The sequence below is a fragment of the Macrobrachium nipponense genome, chromosome 6, assembly GCF_015104395.2.
Source record: "Macrobrachium nipponense isolate FS-2020 chromosome 6, ASM1510439v2, whole genome shotgun sequence".
Lineage (NCBI taxonomy): Eukaryota > Metazoa > Arthropoda > Malacostraca > Decapoda > Palaemonidae > Macrobrachium > Macrobrachium nipponense.
The window spans coordinates 4,852,578-4,872,429 of NC_061108.1; the positions used below are offsets into that span (position 1 = coordinate 4,852,578).

A 19,852-nucleotide genomic window follows, 5' to 3' on the forward strand; every position below is an offset into this window, starting at 1 on the left:
ATAAGAAATAGCAAATTACTACTAACTATTTCAAGGCCCATAACAACACCCCTGCTTTTTCAATATAACTAATGAACTAGGCTTCTGATTAATGTGAAACTGAAACCACCAGAGTTTGAGACACCTACCTGATTAAGAAAAATGGATTCAAGCACCTACTCTGTTGTCTTACTTTACATCAAGAAATGTCATCTCAATTTTGTGGGCATGGTGAGAACGGAAATTAAGACCTGGCAACTAGGCACAGAATGACGTGTGTCGACCATGACGTAGGGCCCCGTGACATTTACACCTGCCACGTCCCCATTTCTGTATGGTTATCAAATAATATTCAAGTTGTAATGAATTATACTGCTCTTTGATGGAATCTAAAGATACTGATTAGTTATTATGTTTGAATAAACTCATATCTAACCTCACTTGTGTTTGTTATTTAATTAAAAGGTAATCCTTACGAAAAAGAAGACAAAAAATAAAAATCTTGGATGGCAGTCAGAGAGGTAATCGTGCCAGAGAAGGTACGCATCTGTTAGATACAGGCATTGACAAGGGCTCCTGCTGACACCTTGCGTACAGCCTATTATTGACATTTTATATCATGTCTAGAATGCTTCACCATTGTCCACAAGGTTGTAGTAATGCTTTTGTGTTGTGACTCTTAACATACCACAAGAGGGAACAAGACAACAATAAACTGAAGATTGGACTGAATAGGTTGGTATCATGTTGTCATGTTTAATGGCGTACCATCACAGACATGTATAGTTAAATATTATGCATTATCAGATTCTCTCTCTCTCTCTCTCTTTATATATATATTATATATATATATATATATATATATATATATATATAGTATATATATATATATATATATTATATATATATATATAATATATATACATATATATATATATAAAGAGAAAAGAGAGAGAGAGAGAGAGAAAGAGAGAGAATCTGATAATGCATAATATTTAACTATAGTACATGTCTGTGATGGTACGCCATTAAACATGACAACATGATACCAACCTATTCAATCCAATCTTCAGTTTATTGCTGTCTTGTTCCCTCTTGTAGTATGTTAAGAGTCGCAACACAAAAGCATTACTACAACCTTGTGGACAATGGTGAAGCATTCTAGACATGATATAAAATGTCAATAGTAGGCAGTAAGCCAGGTGTCAGCAAGAGCCCTTGTCAATGCCTGTATCTAACAGAGATACGTACCTTCCCTGGCATGATTACCTCTCTGACTGCCATCCAAGATTTTTATTTTTTGTCTTCTTTTTCGTAAGGATTAGCTATTAATTAAATAATAAACACAAGTGAGGTTAGAAATGAGTTTATTCAAACAATAACTAATCAGTATCTTTAGATTCCATCAAAGAACAGTATAATTCACTACAACTTATATATTATTTGATAACCATACAGAAATGGGGATGTGGCAGGTGTAAATGTCACAGGGCCCCATGTCATGGTCGACACACGACATTCTGCGCCTAGTTGCCAGGTCTTAATTTCCGTTCTCACAATGCCCACAAAATTGAGATGACATTTCTCAATATAAAGTACGACAATAATGCGGAGTAGATGCTTGAATCCACATTTCTTAATTAGGTAGGTGTCTCAAACTCTGGTGGTTTTGGTTTCACATTAATTAGAAGCCTAGTTCATTAGTTATATTGAAAAAGGAGGGTGTTATGGGCCTTGAAATAGTTAGTAGTCTTTTTATCCACTTCAAGAAAGGAGGGCGGGGGAGTAAATGACAATTGATACACATATTGGCAGAGGGGAAGGGGTTGGAGTCATAAGGAGTTATTCTCTCTCTCTCTCTCTCTCTCTCTCTCTCTCTCTCTCTCTCTCTCTCTCTCTCTCTCTCTCTCTCATTGTTATTATTCTCTAAGTCTCAGAAATCTCTCATTGTTATTATTTTCTATGTCTCAGAAATAGTTCATAATTTCACCTTGATGGTCAGATATGTGATGAAGCAAGTTCAATGGGTCTCTCCTATCTCTCTCTCTCTCTCTCTCTCTCTCTCTCTCTCTCTCTCTCTCTCTCTCTCTGTTATTGGCTGTACGTATACATATATTTTTAATGGTAAAATGTTTAAGACAACTTAGAAATTATAATAATAATATATAATCTCAAAGATTAGTACAGTAATAGGATAGTAATTTAAGGTATATTTGAAGTAGGATGTTATTTAACCCTCTTACGCCAAAGGGGTATAATAAAAATCGTCTCCCGTATACCGAGGCGGTCTCGGAGTGAGTGCCGAAGCGGAAAATATATTTTTTTCAAAAAATCACAGCATGCTTAGTTTTCAAGATTAAGAGTTCATTTTTGGCTCCTTTTTTTTCACTGCCTGAAGTTTAGTATGCAACCATCAGAAATGAAAAAAAATATCATTATCATATATAAATAACGCGATATATAAAAGTGCGAAAACAAAATTTCATATATAATTGTATTCAAGTCGCGCTGTGAGCAAAACGGTTAAAGCTAACGAGTTTTTTTTTCCGTTGTACTGTACACTAAATTTCGATCATTTTGGTATATAACACATTGTAAAACGATAAAAGCAACACAGAGAAAATATTATCACAAAATGATGCATGAATTCGTAACGAGCGGACGTAAAAAAGTTTTTTTTTTTAAATCCACCATAAATCTAGATATTGTTCTAGACTTCCAATGTGTTTCAAAATGAAGATAAATGATTGATTATTACTTACAATTGCAGTTTTCGACCATTTCCGACGAGTTAAAGTTGACCGAATGTCGAAATTTTTTTATATATTTTTTTTATATGCAAATATTTCGAAAATGAGAAAAGCTGCAACCTTCAATTATTTTTTGTTGTATTCTACATGAAATTGTGCACATTTTCATATATAAAACTCTATGAAACGCCTAATATGAAACGGAGCAAATATAACGATAATGCGACGTACGCATTTCGGAGATTTGCGGTGGAGAATCCGCGCGCAGAGGGAAGGAAAGTTTTTTTTTTTTTTTTAATTCACCCTAAATCTAAATATTGTGCTAGAGACTTTGAATTTGTTTCAAAATGAAGATAAATGACTGAATATTACTAGACTGTAAGAGTTTTTGCTTACAATTGCGTTGTTCGATTATTTCGGTACAGTCAAAGTTGACCGAACGTGGTTTTTTTTCTATTTATCGTGATTTATATGCAAATATTTCAAAAATGAGAAAAGCTACAACCTTCAATTATTTATGGTTGTATTCTACATGAAATTGTGCACATTTTCATATATAAAAATTTATGTAACGGCTAATTTAAAATGGTGTAAACATTACAACAATCGGACAAAAAAATTTCTAATTTTTTCGGAAGTTACCACGCGGACGTAAGGAAAATGTTTTTTTTTCATAAATTCACCATAAATCGAAATATTGTGCCGGAGACTTCCAATTTGTTGCAAAATGAAGGTAAATGATTGAATATTACTAGAATATAAGAGTTTTAGCTTACAATTGCATTTTTCTACCATTTCGGTAGAGTCAAAGTTGATCAAAGGTTGAAATTTTGGCACTTATCGTTATTTATATGAAAATATTTCAAAACTGATAAAAGCTACAACCATGGGTTGTTTTTAATTGTATTGTGCATGAAATTGCGCACATTTCCATATATAAAACTTTATGTAACGGCTAATTTAAAATGGTGCCAACATTACAACAATCGCATGAAAAAATTTATCAGAAGAGTTACCGCGCAGACGTAGGGAAAAAGTTTTTTTCATAAATTCACCATAAATCAAAATATTGTGCTAGAGACGTCCAATTTGTTGCAAAATGAAGGTAAATGATTGAATATTACTAGAATATAAGAGTTTTAGCTTACAATTGCGTTTTTCTACCATTTCCGTAGTCAAAGTTGACCAAAGGTTGAAATTTTGGCACATCGTTATTTATATGAAAATATTTCAAAACTGATAAAAGCTACAATCATGAGTATTTTTTTCTAAATTCTACATGAAATTGCGCACATTTTCATATATAATATTCCATGTAACGGCTAATTTAAAATGGTGCAAAAATTATGTCAGTGACGAAATAATTTCTGAGATGTGTCACTTATACTTTTTAGTGTGATAAGAAAGAAATTCGCGCTTGCGCACCTGCGTAACGATTGTAAACAAAACAACGCCTTGATCCATGAGCTCCCAGCATCCCCCAAGGCGCATGATTAAAAAGTTTTTAGCTGGTAGGCCTATAAGTATTTTTCCGAGAATTTAAAAAAAAATCTTTTTTATGTCGACGTTTAATACGTCCAATATGCACCCAGGAGACAATTTATGTCGACATTTAATACGTCCAATCGGCATAAGAGGGTTAAGGTATACATTTGGTATTTGAACTTTCAAGATAGGCAGTTATGAGTGTTTTTAGGGGGGTTCTAAGTATTCGCGGGGGTCTGGTAGGCATCCCCCGCGAATATGGGGGTCCACTGTAATCTGTCTCTATGCATTGCAACTTGAACAATGACCTGCCACTGCACCTCAGGTTTATTGGCAACCTTTAAACCTAAAATAAACATGGGCACAGACACTCAGCATTTGGCTGATTTCACCTTCCCACAGTTCAAGTACTTATACATAAAATAGCAAGTCTCTCTTGTGTATATACCCACATTTGATCGATTATTAACATTCCAATACTGATGAAAAAAAAATGTCAGTAAAGGTGTACTATAAAGTAATTTGCATACCTCTGTCTCTTGGTTTTTGACCTTCCTCTTCCTCCTCTTCATCATAATCTTCATCATCATCAGTCCAAGTGGCACCATCCCTTGGCCTTATAAGGTGACACTTGAAAGTATTTCTGACCATAAACATATACCTGAAAAAAAGAAACAATCATTCAATATAGAAAGGAATCTACAAATTACCATGAACAGTAAACCTTCAATAGAGTATTTATCATGAAAAACGTCTCTTCATCAAGCAATCACATATCTCCAAGGCGGTTGGGAGAAGACTGACCAGTCACGACGTACATGCAAGGCTTCCAGCCTCACAATGCATCGGACGATCAGGGTTGCCAGAGGTCACAGATTCCTTGCTTTTCAATCTTAGATTGATCCGACCGGTTACCAACTTGCGGGGGAAATAATCCCATTGTTAAGACCGAGGGTTTGTTCCGCGTATGAATAAACACACGATTCAGATTCATAAATGGAATCCAGCGAAAGAAACCACATTAAAATTTTAAATCTGCAGTAACTAGCTCTATTTAGTAAATATCAACAGCCCGCGAACAAGCCCCTGGATTAATTATGTTCTAACTGACCTGAATGATTTCATTTGATTCTTGACCCAAAGTTAATACAGGACTGTTTTTACAGACAAAAGTGACAGTGTAGGATAACATTATAGTGAAAATGATGGCGACCTGGAATTATTTTCATCCAGTTCATATTTTCTTAATTACTTACAAATCTAAGATGCATTTCTGATAAGTAATTTACTCAGCACATATGTTTAGAACATCAACTGAGAACTTACAAAATCATTGTACCAGTAATAATTAATTTTTAAAAAAACTTACTTATTGCATGTTAAAGAAAAAGGATGTAAGTTAACAAAACCTATTTGTTAATAACTTATGGTATTGAACAGAAAGCTTACCCAATTTTAATAAGATGACCATCCTTCATTTTAGTTTCATGACAGTCAGCTTGTAAGGAAGACCCAATTCGCTCTGATTCTTCATACGATGTTATTACGTCACGAAGTAATAAATGCAACTCCTGTAAGGTAAATATCATTTATATGTGAGGATGTTACGTAAAATGATCATTCAAAGATGCACAAGGCTAAAAAGCAATCAAAAACTATCAGCAAAATTACTGCTTCTATTGGCATAAATTTTTAGGCGACTTTAACAGGGACAGATGGGACACAACTCTAAACTCAGAAAACAGTACGAATAGCTACTTTCATGACAAAATATCAGCACTTATACAGAACATCATTTACTTTATAAACATTATAATTATAAAATTAACAATAATACTATGTATTTACATTGCACAAACAAATACAGAGGGCAAACCAAATATGTCATTAACTCAAAGAGCAAGTTCCCATAGAGCAAATGCCTGTATAAGAATGAGAAAAAATAGACATGGGAAGAGAAGAAGAGCAAGATAATAATTGAAGTAACTTGTGCAGAGCTTGAAGTTTCCAACATACTCACTCAATGGTGAGGGGTTGATGACCTGTCTTCAACACCAGGAAAGTATATTGTGGAAGCCCAGAGACAGGTTGTCTCTGACTTCCAACGTGCGTATTCTTCTTCAACACTGCTCACCTACGCCAGATGGGTTAGAGCTTTGGTTAAAAAAAAAGGTAGGCAGGAAATGGGTATCAATTGACAAGAAAGGGGGTTAGTGGCCCTTGATTGGAAATTTGTAACTGTTCCCCCCCCCCCCCCCAAAAAAAAAAAAAAAAAACAAAAAAAAAAAAAAAAAAAAAAAAAAAACTACCTAGATCTACATCCCCTGTTTCTGCCATGTTCCCCAGTGACAGGACAGGCATACCGCTATTTGTAGCAGCTGGAGAGGGGGACTGCCTAGCTCAGGAACCCCCTCCTGTCTTCCTTCTCCTACCTGCTTCAGGTAAGGGCCCCAAGGGTGAGGTGGAAAGGACAAAGAAGGCTCCTAGCCCTTACTTGAGGAAGATGGTTAAATGGTTGAACTCCTCATCAAAGTCTGGTTGAGGACTGGACCTTTGCTGGCCCTGCCAATGCTGGCAAATCCACCCCAAATGCCTGGTTGCAGTTCTCTTTAAAGACACAAAGGGCATGAAAGGGACTGCATGATGGTTTCGTGAGTCCTGGCTCTCATATTGCCACTATGGCCTCCACCTTGCTCTTCATGGAGAGCAAAATGTTCAACACCAATCCATTCCTATACAAATCCACTCTCAGCCTAAACTTGTTTGGAGGGAAGTCCAAGCACAGTATCTTCTCAAATAGTCTCAATTTCCTTCATGTAATGTGAAGCAAATATTGACTTAGACTTCCAAAATGTATTTTAAAGGATAGTGGAAAGTGACATATGTCGGGAACACAAGGGAGGTAGCTACCGCTCACACTTTGTGTGCCTTGATCTTCAGCAAGGTGAAGTCCTCCTCTTTACCCTGAGAATGAATATCGGTAATTAGCTCATTAAAAAAAAGGCGATAGCATTCTTCAAGAGAGGTCGAGAAGGGTCTTTATCCGAGCACCACAGTTGGAAAGACTGACCTCTTATTTTCTCTGTCCTGTGGAGGTAATACCTGAAAGCCCTCACAGGGCATAAAAGCCTTCCTTCTTCCTCCGGTCCAAGGATATCCATTAAGTTTTTGAGAATGAAGGAGCATGGCCAAGGACTGGGTGGATTCTCGTTCTTTTGTTCTTAGCGAGAGAGTTCAAAGACAGGGAGCATCCCACATCTCCTTGTGAGAAACCAACCCTTTCTTCCATAGCGTGCAACTCACTCACTCGGTCTTGCCGATGCTATAAATACCAAAAATGAGGTCTTTTTGGTTAATCTTCTCAAGGAAGTAGTGCGTACAGGTTTGAAGGAAGGACTCGAAAGCTACTTGAGTACGATATCCAGATTCCATGTGACCGAATCCTTCCGACACTTGGAAGTCTTGAATGATTTAATTAGATCAGCAAGGTCACTACAGTAGTACCTCGAGATACGAAAGGCTCAACTTACGAAAAATCCAAGTTACGAAAGCCAATACGAAAAATTTTACTGCTCTACATACGAAAAGTTTTCAAGATACGAAAGGTTGTTGCTATAAAGTCCAGAGATTCGCCCGGACCACCGAGAACAATTTTAAAACTCCCGCGCCGCCAAACTGAGTAAACTCGCCACCATCCTCCCGCTCTCCATTGGTTTCCTGATGCTAGTCACCCCATAAGGTCCTGCTCTCCTATTGGTCAGCATCTACCCCTTGTGCTTTAAGTATTCTATTGGTAAAAGGTTGCTGTAAATTGAAAAACTTAGTATTCATGCAATACATTTAATAAAAAAAAATATTAGGTAAAGATAGAATAAAGAATAGAAATGAATGGTTATTATACTGTTTGGTAGTTTCAGTAGTTGAAGAGAGAGAATGAAAATTTATGGCTTACTGTGTAAAAGTGATTGCTTGGCGATTGTTCGATACTCATAAGTGCTGGATGTAAACAGACGTTTGGAAGCTTTTTTTTTTTTTTTTTTATTATAGTTAATGGTTACTTAATAATTATTTGAAATGAGTACATGCAATACATTTAATAAAAAAAATGTGAATTAGATATCATAAAATATAAAATAAATCAGACTGCCAACAAATATGATATTGTTATGATACAATAAAGTTTGTTCATACTTACCTGGCAGATATATATATAGCTGTATTTTCTGAAGTCCGACAGAATTTTAAAAACTTCCGACACACGCAGTGGTCGGCCAGGTGGTTAGTACCCATTCCCGCCGCTGGGAGGCGGGTATCAGGAACCATTCCCATTTTCTATTCATAATTTTTATTTCCACTGTCCCCTGTGAGGTGGGTGGGTACTTGATTATATATATCTGCCAGGTAAGTATGAACAAACTTTATTGTATCATAACAATATCATTTTGTTCATGAAACTTACTGTCAGATATATATATAGCTGAATCCCACCTTTGGAGGTGGGAAGGGACAGAATAGAAGCCGATTTTAGAAACAAATGCATGGCAGATGATTTACATCTTGGTTCCACCTGTTAGCATAGCTGGCTTCGTGGTTACTGCCACGTAAGTCTGCTTGTGCTACTAGAGTTGCCAGCGAGGTAGAGACCTATATAGCTGGTGCACTCCAGATGATCTGTCAACAGGGGCGAGACCACGACGTGACTAGACCATATTGACCATACCATGAGGGCTAAGAAGTAAGTAAATATATATATATAATATATATATATATATATCACCACCTGACCAACCTAGCCAAAGTTAAGGTGTTTAATTTAACTAAGGCTTAAGAGTTAAGAAGTCGCCGTTGTCGGCGACTCATCAACTAAATTAAGAGCTCTTCCTAACCATTTTCTACAGGATAGGATGAGTGGTACTTCTTGCCCCCAAGATTGTGTCTGCAGACACGTATGGCCCTAGCGAGCAGCAGATCTCATATGCCATCTTCACATCTCGCAGGGAGTGTGAAGTGAACACAGAGTTGCTTCGCTAAAACATGGTACTCAGGATGTTACTGAGTGCCATGCTCTGTTGAAATGCTTCCGAGGCCGCGCCCTCACCTTCGTGAGCATTTAGATAAAAAGATTTCAAATCTTTGTGCAAAACACAATGAAGGAGCATTTTTGAAAGAACTCCTTAACACTAAAGCCAGGGTGTTCTTCGATATGGGCAAGTCTGGTCTTTTTCGGAACACTGCAGATTGCCCGAATTACTTCGACTTTCTTGAGTTTTATGTAGATAAAACTTGAGAGACCCGACAGGGCACAGGACTCTCTCTGGCTCCTGCCCACTAACTTGTGCCATCCTTGCTTCCAAGCTCCCTGGCCCAAGGACAAAACGGGTTTCCATTCTTAGGCCACAACGGAAGGCTTAGAGAGCACACCGCCTTGTCTTCTCTAAAGCCAAAACTTGTGACGATGGCTTAAAATTTCACTAACCCTCTTTGTCGTATCTAGGGTGGTTAGAAGAAGGCCTTCCTGATCACATGCAAAAAGTTAACAGGTAGGAGAGGTTCGAATGCTTTAACATCAAGAACTTCAGACTACGTCTAAGTTCCATATTGAAAGCTTCGACCTGGACATGCACAGTCAGTCCGTCTGTACTAAAGTCAGGTGACCGACCAGTTGACCAGTCAGACGAATCAAGGACAGCAAGGCTGTACCCTGAAGACCATAAGGCACTATTCTTCGCTGAAGGATGAGTGTGTGGACTGCCTGGGCGATTCAATCTAAGCAAACCTTGGGGGTGTATCAACGCAACCCAACGTCGTCAAGCAGAATCAACTCCTGACGACCGAGCTTCTGGTGCCAGGAGAAAGGAGCGAGGAGCAAAAAGGCGATTCAGCCCGAAGGAAGAATGCCTGACAGTCCAACCTGGCTCATGTTACACGATCATCGGGGGTGTATAAACGCAACTGACTTCGTCAACAAGAAACTCAGGGCTACTATATGTCGCCTGATCTCGCACGAGTGTCTGACTCCGAGAAAACAGGTGAGACAAAAAGTAGATGGTGAGCGAGTTCGAGATTCCACAGAACTCAAAGATCGTGAAGGGCTTTGTTGTTTGACAGACGCAAATCTCCTGAGCCCAAAGGCCGTCGAACAACATATTTGCATATTCTTTAATAGTTGTGACTGCCAGCTTATCCCATTCTTCAGACGGAAAAGGAAGACGGTAATCTTATTCCTGTCAACCTCTCGATAGTCTGAACGTAGTCAGACTCAGAGCGGAGAGGTTATAGGTACCTTTCGAGTTAGAGTAGACCGACTCTCTCGGAAAAGGTCCTTGGAAAGTGAACTAGGAAGTATGTGACCTCTGTGAAATCCAGGGATTGCTGAAGGCCAACATGGGGACCGGGATCACAGCGTCATTGGTCCGCTCACTGTGACGTCATAAATCCTCTTATTACATTTCCTAAGCGATTGAAAAAGGGGAAAAAGAGACTAAACATCCATCCCCGTTCAATATCATAGGATGGCGTTTAATGGTACGATCCCGGATCGAGAATAAGGGAGCAGAGAAGAAGCCGCCTCTTCGTCCTCAACATATCGAAGAGAAGAATGAAAGGGCGTCCCTAAAGTCTACACAACTCTCAACTTACTTCTAAAGAAAGATTCCACTCGGAAGTGAATAGTTGCTGCCGTCGATCGAGACGATTCGTACGGACTTTTGCAATCCTGTAACGAACCTGTAGAGGATCGTTACATTTACGCCTGTTGTTATAATAGGCTCTTTCTCGTAAACTCGAACAAGGACCGAGAGAAGATACTTCTTAAGATATGAGAGAGCTGTGGAATATCAGAGTTGATCTGGACCACTGGTTCCCAAAAACTCGTTTCGAGGACTGGAGGGACTACCGAATCGCTTTTACTTCTTTCAGATTAAGATCCAGGACATCTGAAACCCTATCCAGATGTCCGGCACCTTCTTTCTATCACCTCAGGTGATAGACGCACTGAGAGATGTTCAGAATCATTGCTAGATCTTGAATAATATTTCAGTTTCCCGGTAGGAAAAAACTGTGGTCTGAATTGCAGTCTATTCGGGGAAACAAACTTCTTCAGGAAGGAAAGGAATGGTCCCCAGCAAGCTCATCCATTCCCTCCCCGAGTATGCTTACTTCCCTAAATAAGGCTGCGCTTTGCCTAAGCAGGAGAGCAAATAAAAGTGCAATGTTGCGGTAGACTCGTAGTTCCATACCGTGCGGTAACGAGCACCGAAAGGATTAAGAGATAACTCTGTTGAACATAGTAAGGCAAAACGAATGCAACGTTTATTCATTCACGTAAGAAATCCCCTCAATCTTAGGCTAAAGTCCGTGATTGTAGGACAGAGATACAGTTAGTCAGTCAATCCCGCAGGAGAGACGTAACCGTCAGCACAGAGATACGGTTAGTCAGTCAATCCCGCAGGAGAGAGAGACGTAACCTACCGCGCATGACAGCGCACGATCTGTTACTGAATACTGGCTCGGTTGGACAGTTGGACTGGAGGACAGACAGCGTGACAGCAGCAGCAAGCAGCTTACGAACGTCGTCTCTTAACTTTATGTCTGGGTTGCCAGCTACCCTATTCTACGAAGAAATAGGTCCGTTATTTTTTGAGCAGAAAGACTCTCAAGCTGGTATATTTAAGCGAAACAGAAAACGCTAAATATATAGATGCGTTTGTGTCGTCAGAACACTACCATACAACGGTAAAAGATAAATCGGAAACTCCTGTTAGGCTGCAGGGAGTAAACGATTAAATGTCCTTATAGACAATAGACCTCTCGGTTGCCATCCGAAGAGGTAACTACAGCAAGCGTATATGACTTGAACCAAAACCAGAAGTAAAATAACGCAAGGCAAAAAAATGAAATTATATCACAATAAAGTTTGTTCCTACTTACCTGCAGACATATATATAGCTGAATTCGGAAATACAGCTACATACATATCTGACAGGCAAGTTTCATGAACAAAACTTAAGAGAATCGAAGCAGTCGAAGCAGTCAGCTCAAGCTTCTTATGTTATTGGACATAAGCGTTCATTGACGTAGTCTACAAGTCTATTTCTTGTACGAGTCTGCGAATGACGAATGAGAGCTCTTCCGAATCTTGTCAATAAGAGCTTATTCGCTTACGCAATATCAAGTTAATGAGATGTTTGTCATGAGAAACTAACCCATTTACGGGACAAAGAGATATTTTGTCAAAAGAGGGGATACCCACTTACTTGACAAAACGAAAGTATATTGTCAATGGGGGAAAGTCACTGAATTGACAAAACGTAATCCAGGGAGTCGAGCATTTAATTTTTCCGATTCCCGTCTCAAACGAGGAAGGGCAAGAATCCTGTTAAGAGATTGGGCTTACGGCAAGTAGGACGACGATGTTCAATTCGGCAGCGTAGTCCCGACTAGAAACTAACAAAATCTATCATCTGAAAAACCCTTTCAGATGGGCTAAAAGCTTGGAAAATTATCCTGGGAAGAGGAAGAAACTCTCCAACCAGCTTCCTCTCCCGTATCACAACTAATGCTGCTAAGATTAAAATTATTGGCAGTATGGCAAAGGAAGTCCTGTCTTGCGCTTTCCTGAAGAGCGTCCTTTTGATGAGTGCCTTTGCAAGAATCCTACTGAACGTTGCCGAGAGTCCTGACGTGCAGGACATCGAGCCTTACATAACCCGTAACTGCCTTATCGGCAAAGTCTTGACTGCGGTAGTGGCAACTTAAATTTATTGGCAGAATGGCAAAGGTTGCAGTAGAGCAAACGAGATCTTCCTTAACTCCATCCACCTATGCGAAAAGCAATATTAATTGACAGAGACCTCTTGAATTCACGAAACCCGATGTCTTGCTGGGTTTCGAAGAAGAAGTTGTCTGTTTCACTTTAAGCTTCCTCCAGAAGCACTGCCTACTTCACATTCTTTGCAGGTGAGGTAGAAGGTATCAACCGAAGGTAGAGGTAAAAATTCTTTAGGCCCAAAATCTGAAACAAGAGCTTGAAGAGTTCAACAGAAACGTTCAGCCAGGCGACACACCTGGCGTGCGCTGGTGCACGCTCGGCGTCCACTGGCGCGCGCTCGGCGTCCACTGGAGCGCGCTCGGCGTCCACTGGCGCGCACGGAGCGCGCTTGGCGTGCACCCGCGCGCGCCTGGAGTCCATCCGAGCGTCCCAGGCGTCCGCTCTCAAAAGCTTCCTGCTACTATGACTTCTTTTACGTATTTCTCGGTGGAAAGACGGACACGAGTTCAGGCGACGTTCGCCTTCTTACTTCTCACTGAAACGCATAACGAGAGAGAGAGAGGACGTGAAGCGTCCTCTTCTATAAAGCTTCTATTTAGAGGGCGCGAGTCCTTCCGAAAGCTCCAACCCTGCACGGAGAGGACGCTTCGGAGGACGAGAAGCAAACTTTCAGGATTCGTGCACGCGCACGCACTTTGGCAGTCTGGGGATTTTCATCAGAAACTGCCGAAGGCACGCCAGATCGGTGGGGGTTCCTTGTAACCCTCCTTAGAGGCTTTCGACATGCTCCCTCCCCGGGTCCTGGGAGTCAAGCAGAGGTCCCGGCCTAGAGGCGAAACGAGGCCGATCTGACGCACCCTCCACTACACAAGGGGTATCACTGCACTTCTGCACTTCACTTTTACTCTCTAAAGCAAGCACTTTCGATTCTAAGTTACGAATCGAAAGAGTATAAGAGAAAGGGCAATTCCTCTACAGCACTGCTTAGGGCCCGAAGGCAATACTGCAGGGTTAGGAGTAACAATTACAGAAGTAGCACTTCACAGCAATGAAGAAGAGCGAGCACCTCTCGTAGACATATTCATAGCCCGTAGGCCATACTACAGGGTTAGGCAAAATAAAGTCTACAGGAAGGTTAGCAGGTTCACTACCCTGACTTTTGTTACTGATTAATTGCGTACATACGAATCATACGTCTTCCTTACGGAATTAGACATGTTTACTGATTAATTGCGTACATACGAATCATACGTCTTCCTTACGGAATAGACAAAGTCTCACACTCCTTACATGACAAATCTCAACAAAGAAGGAAGACCCATACCCCTCGTACATACCAAATGCGGATCTACCGAAGCTTTCGGTAGCCACACCCTATCTTTGCAGACAACCCCGTCTGAAACTAGCCTAACTAGATTCAGATATTTTAAGCAAAAATGAATCAAATTCAAATCAATTTAAGATAGCGTATGCCTAGCCACAAATCCAAGTAAATAAATCAAAAGACAATTAGGATACTTAGCGGCAATGAAGTTTCCAAAATCCTAAGATGGAGGTACTGAAAACAGGTGTTTTCAGCACCGGCGACAGAAAAATTATGAATAGAAAATGGGAATGGTTCCTGATACCCGCCTCCCAGCAGCGGGAATGGGTACTAACCACCTGGCCGACCACTGCGTGTGTCGGAAGTTTTTAAAATTCTGTCGGACTTCAGAAAATACAGCTATATATATATCTGCCAGGTAAGTTTCATGAACAAAACACATTTTTTAGAATTCTTCTTCTGTTTTATTATTACGTTACGTATACGTATTACATAAGTTTCATTATAGATGTCAGTAACTCGGTATCTCCGTTAGGTAAAGATAGAATAAAGAATAGAAATGAATGGTTATTATACTGTTTGGTGGTTTCATTAGTTGAAGAGAGATACTAATGACAATTTATGGCTTACTGTGTGCTAGGAAAAATGATTGCTTGGCGCTCGTTCTATACTCGTAAGATGGGTAAGAGCTGAATGTAAGCAATCGATTGGAAGGTTTGTTTTTTGTTTGTTTGTGTATTATAGTTAATGATTAATTAATAATTATTTGAAATGAGTACATACTGATTATTTATACATTTTATTGGCATATTCTAAGCTTTTAGCTCTTAGGTTTAGATGTCAGAATCATAGACTAGGCTACAGTAGCAACCGCTAACATAGGCTAGGCTTATTGCTAAGGGACATATGCTAAAGTCCTAATATATGCAGTAAAAATGGGGTTGAACATTACATGCAGTTGAATATTACTCAAGTATGTACAGTATTTTGCCTTTTTGGAGTCATATTACTTCCATCGGATCGGCGTCGTAACCCTAGAACATGTGTTTTAGGCCTGGAAATATAATTTACTGGGGTGTTTTTGGAGGGTTTGGAACGGATTAGCCATTTTACATGTAAAATGTGTTCCAAGATACGAAAAACTCTTGATACGAAGGCCGTCTCGGAACGGATTAATTTCGTATCTCGAGGTACCACTGTATTTGAGGACAAATCCACTCCACTGTGCTTGAACACAGAAGCAAGCATCGCTCTATAACCTATAATTGTGGTAGGAGCCAATTGCCTCAATTCTCTCAAAAACAGAAGGAACTCAGCGATGTCAAAGAGACTACATATTTTGTTTACATCATCTTCTAAAAACTCCTCATTTAGACTGAAGTCAATTAGAAGAAGCTCTTCTGCACTTTGCAATAGCTTCTGCAGCTCTCCTCAAAATACCTTTCACTCTGACAAGGCTCCTCACAGTCTGAAGCCTGTCAGGGCCAGAGCGGACAGACCTTAATGGTGTCTTGCAAAATGCGGCTGTTTGAGTAGAGACCTCTTTCAAGGCAGAAGATTGGGGAAGTCTATGAGTAATTGAGGAACTCTGGGAACTACTCTTTCCTTGGCCAGAATGGGGTTATTAGAGTCAGAGAGATATTCTGGTGAAACATTACCTTGTTCAAGACTTCGTCTTATCAAGCCAAATGAGAGAAAGGTATATGCATCGAGCCCCGACCAGTCCAGCAACACTGCATCGATGGACCACGTGAGATCAGAACAGAGATAGTCAGTAGTTCTTCCCTGAGTCTCCAAAGATCCCTGCTAACATTTGTATAGAGAGTCCACTCTTACGGAAGTACTTGGTGACCTCAACTTAGTTCATCTGCCATCACATTAATTTTCCCTTGCAAAAAGCGAGGAATAAATGAGACTTGATTATTCTCTGGCCAAAGGAGCAGATCTCTTGCTGCCTTGGACAGAGTGAAGGAATGTGTTCCCCCATTTGTGGATGTAGGACAAGGCGGTGGAATTGTGCACATGTACTGCTGCCACTTGTTCCGACATGAGGCGAATGAAGGCTTGAAGTCCCAGGTGGATTGCAAACAACTCTCTCATGTTTAGGTGAAGGGATTTCTGTCCACTTTCCCGACACTTTCTTCTCTCCTGACAGAGCTCCCCAACCTATGTTGGATGATCGGAGTAGAACTGTAGGGTTGGGTGGAGAGGATGCAAGGATAGGCCTTCTAAAAGTCTTGCTCTTAACTGCCACCACGCCAGATGCTACTTGATTTCGTCCGTGATGCCAAAAACCGTCAACTCCAGTTGTGACTTTCTGCACCAGAACACCTTCTTCAGAAAGAATTACAGGGGTCGCATGCGTAGCCTTCCAAGCTTAACAAATTCTTCTCCTGATGCTAAGTGCCCAGCAGACTCAACAACTGAAGTGCGGAGCTGGACCAGCAGGTCAGAAACTCTTGTACTACCTGGAGACAAGACTACTCTCTTCGGGGAGAGAAAAGCCTGAAAAACTAGAGTATTCAGTCATCCCCAAATAAAAAATGCTCTGAGTCAGGATCAGTTGGGATTTCTCCTCACTGATAAGAATGCCCAGTGAACAAGCTAAGCAAAAAGTCCTCTTTAGGTCCTTCATGCACTAGCTTTCTGAAGAGGAGTGGAGAAGCCAGTCATCTAGGTAAGTGACACATTGATGCCTAGAAGATTAGAAGATGTAGCCACTTCCCTTGAAGTGCCAATACTCGAGTGAAGACTTGTGGCGCAGTTGAGAGACCGAAACAAATCATTCAAAATCGGAAAAGTCCTGTTCATGAAGACAAAACTGAAGACATTTCCTTTGAGAGCATGGCGAAATGAAATGCACTTCACCAATGACTAAAGCAAAAACTGGGGCGTCTCCAGCGAAGGTCCCAGGAATGGAAACTGCACTTGGCTGAGGCAGTGTTGTCAACAACAGAAGAAAAGGACAAATATGCATTCAAATCCAAAAGTGCCTACAATGCCTTCAATACCTTCCAGAACTACAACAGAACACATGAGACAGATGAATGGTAACTGCCCATATCAAGCAGAGGGTAAGAGTCAAGCCTCTTCTGGCTTCTGATAATCAATTCTAGCTACCTCTGGGGAATAATACTGAACAAAAGATGAGGTTTTGTATTTCATTAGGATAACTCTCTATAGGTAGTCTGAAGTATCCAAACAATAAATATTTAATTTAAAGAACTAATTAACAATCACAAGGTTCTATGACTGGTCGGTGACCAGCTTCCACCTGCTATTCGCATGAGTTGCCAGATGCCGCAGATTCCTTACTTTTCAATCTTTTATTGTTTTTAACTGGCTTCCAGCTGGCACAAGAAGATTATCACATTGTTAAGACCAAGGGTTTGTTCCGCATATGAACAATATGTGAATCAAAATAAGTTAGCACTACTACACTTTCAAACTTTCCTTACTGCAAATCTTTAATAGTTTCTGGTAAATGTATACTACAGGAAAAGGGAAGCTAAGGTATGTTAACAGAAACAAAAATTACAGTTCAACAAATTAATGACTTCTACCAGAGAAAAATATATGGTTCCTCAGACTGCAATGAAATGAAATAATAATTCAAAAACTGTGTGTAGTATTATCACATAATTCAAATAACACACCTTCCAATGTTCATAGGACATCCATTTTGCTGTTTTTGTAACTCCACCTGATGTTGGAATATAACATCGAAGGGGTTGTATTTCAACCATCAGACACTTTGATGGTTTAATCTGAAAATAAAATAAAAAACATGTAATGTATAAACCTAAATCAATTTAGATCATAACTATGAAAACAGCAGGCCAAATCTTAATGGATGTCAATAGGTAAATTAAATTTTGAAATAATATACCTGTGGGTCAATCAATAAAATTTTAAAATAAGGCCATAACTGCGAAGACAGCAGTCCAACTTTTAATGGATGTCAATCAATCCAATTTTGAAATAAGATCATAACTGTGAAGACAGCAGTTAATATTTAATGGCTGTCAATCAATCAAATATTGAAATAATTTTTTTTGCTTTTTTACATGACTGATATAAAACAACTTCTTTTATGATGAATATACATCTAGTTAATGAGGATGAAGTGCTTGCTGAAGAGTTTGGTCAGAGAAGTTATGAAAAGATAAAAAGAGACTTGCCACTCCTCCCTCACATGACATTTCCCTTCAGCCCCGCCTGCGTAGCTTTCCGCCTTTTCATTTCCAAGCTTTCCCTCTGGTTTCTTCCCACTTGGCTGTACAATTATCCTACATCTACAAATTCTATGAATCTAGAATGTGAATCAATGGTCTCAAAACAATTGATCACAAAAACCTGACACTCAAAATGGGATCTATTGGTGCAATTCAAAATACATAACTATTCAGGCAGTCCTCAGGTTATGACGGGGGTTCCGTTCTTGAGACGTTGTAAGCTGAAAATCGTCGTAAGCCGGAACATCGTCAAAAATCCTAAGAAAACATCATTTTCAATACTTTGGGTGCATTAAAAACTATGTAAACTGCATTCTTATTGCCTTTTTCATAAAAAAACCTTCAAATATTGATTATTTTGCATTTTTGAGTCATATTTCTTCTGCCAGATCAGTGTTGTAGGTGCCGTAACCCTGGAACATGTGCCGTAAACCTGGAAATAATTTCTGACAAATATAACTGAAAAGCGTTGTAACCACGAAATCGTAAGCCGGGGACTGCCTGTACTCTTCATTCTTTGACTCTATTAGTAGACTACAGATGTATGATTAACCCTATTGGGTTAGCCTTAGCCATTAAGAAGTCGCTGCAAGTTTCCAAACAATTACAACAATCACAAAGAACTGTTTGATGAGTGCTGGATGCAGGAGTGAAAAGCAGACATTACTGACTGCCAATGCTACTCACTACTCAAGCTATTTATCGATGACACCTAATATTATTTCCTAACTGGTGACGTCAAGGATACAAATGAGAAACTGAATACTGTAATGTCCTTGCCAGTGTTATGGATAATGGTATGGATGAAATCTAAGCTATTTAAACTAAATGAAAATGCAACTGAATTTAAGCAGGTGGGGAATAAAAAATGATATTGTTATGATACAATAAAGTTTTATACATACTTACCTGGCAGATATATACATAGCTATTGACTCCGTCGCGCCGACAGAATTTCGAATTTCGCGCACACGCTACAGGTAGGTCAGGTGATCCACCGCGCCGCCGCTGGGTGGCAGGAATAGGAACCCATTCCCGTTTTCCATCAGATTTTTTCTACACCATCTGTCTCCTGAGGGGAGGCTGGGTGGGTAATTTAATTGTATATATCTGCCAGGTAAGTATGTATAAAACTTTATTGTATCATAACAATATCATTTTTATACATTCAACTTACCTGTCAGATATATACATAGCTGATTCACACCATTGGAGGAGGGTAAAGACAGCTAATAACTGATTTAACAGGAAACACAACAATCGTTGTAGGTATTAATAACATAAAACCTTGGTTCCTACCTGTTTAGAC

At 39.6% G+C, this 19,852-nt stretch overlaps 1 protein-coding gene and 1 long non-coding RNA gene across 6 annotated transcripts in view; one reads left to right on the forward strand and one right to left on the reverse strand.

Annotated features, from left to right (window-relative positions):
* Window positions 1-19,852, forward strand: part of LOC135216414 (muscle calcium channel subunit alpha-1-like) — an 821,008-nt gene that overhangs the window by 126,946 nt on the left and 674,210 nt on the right. The gene's annotated exons all lie outside the window — the stretch shown is intronic.
* On the reverse strand, window positions 4,744-18,077 carry LOC135216934 (uncharacterized). The gene is made up of 3 exons (XR_010314981.1): window positions 17,965-18,077; window positions 5,664-5,785; window positions 4,744-4,875 (listed from the first exon to the last, which is right to left on the reverse strand). It is a non-coding gene; the product is annotated as an uncharacterized LOC135216934 (long non-coding RNA).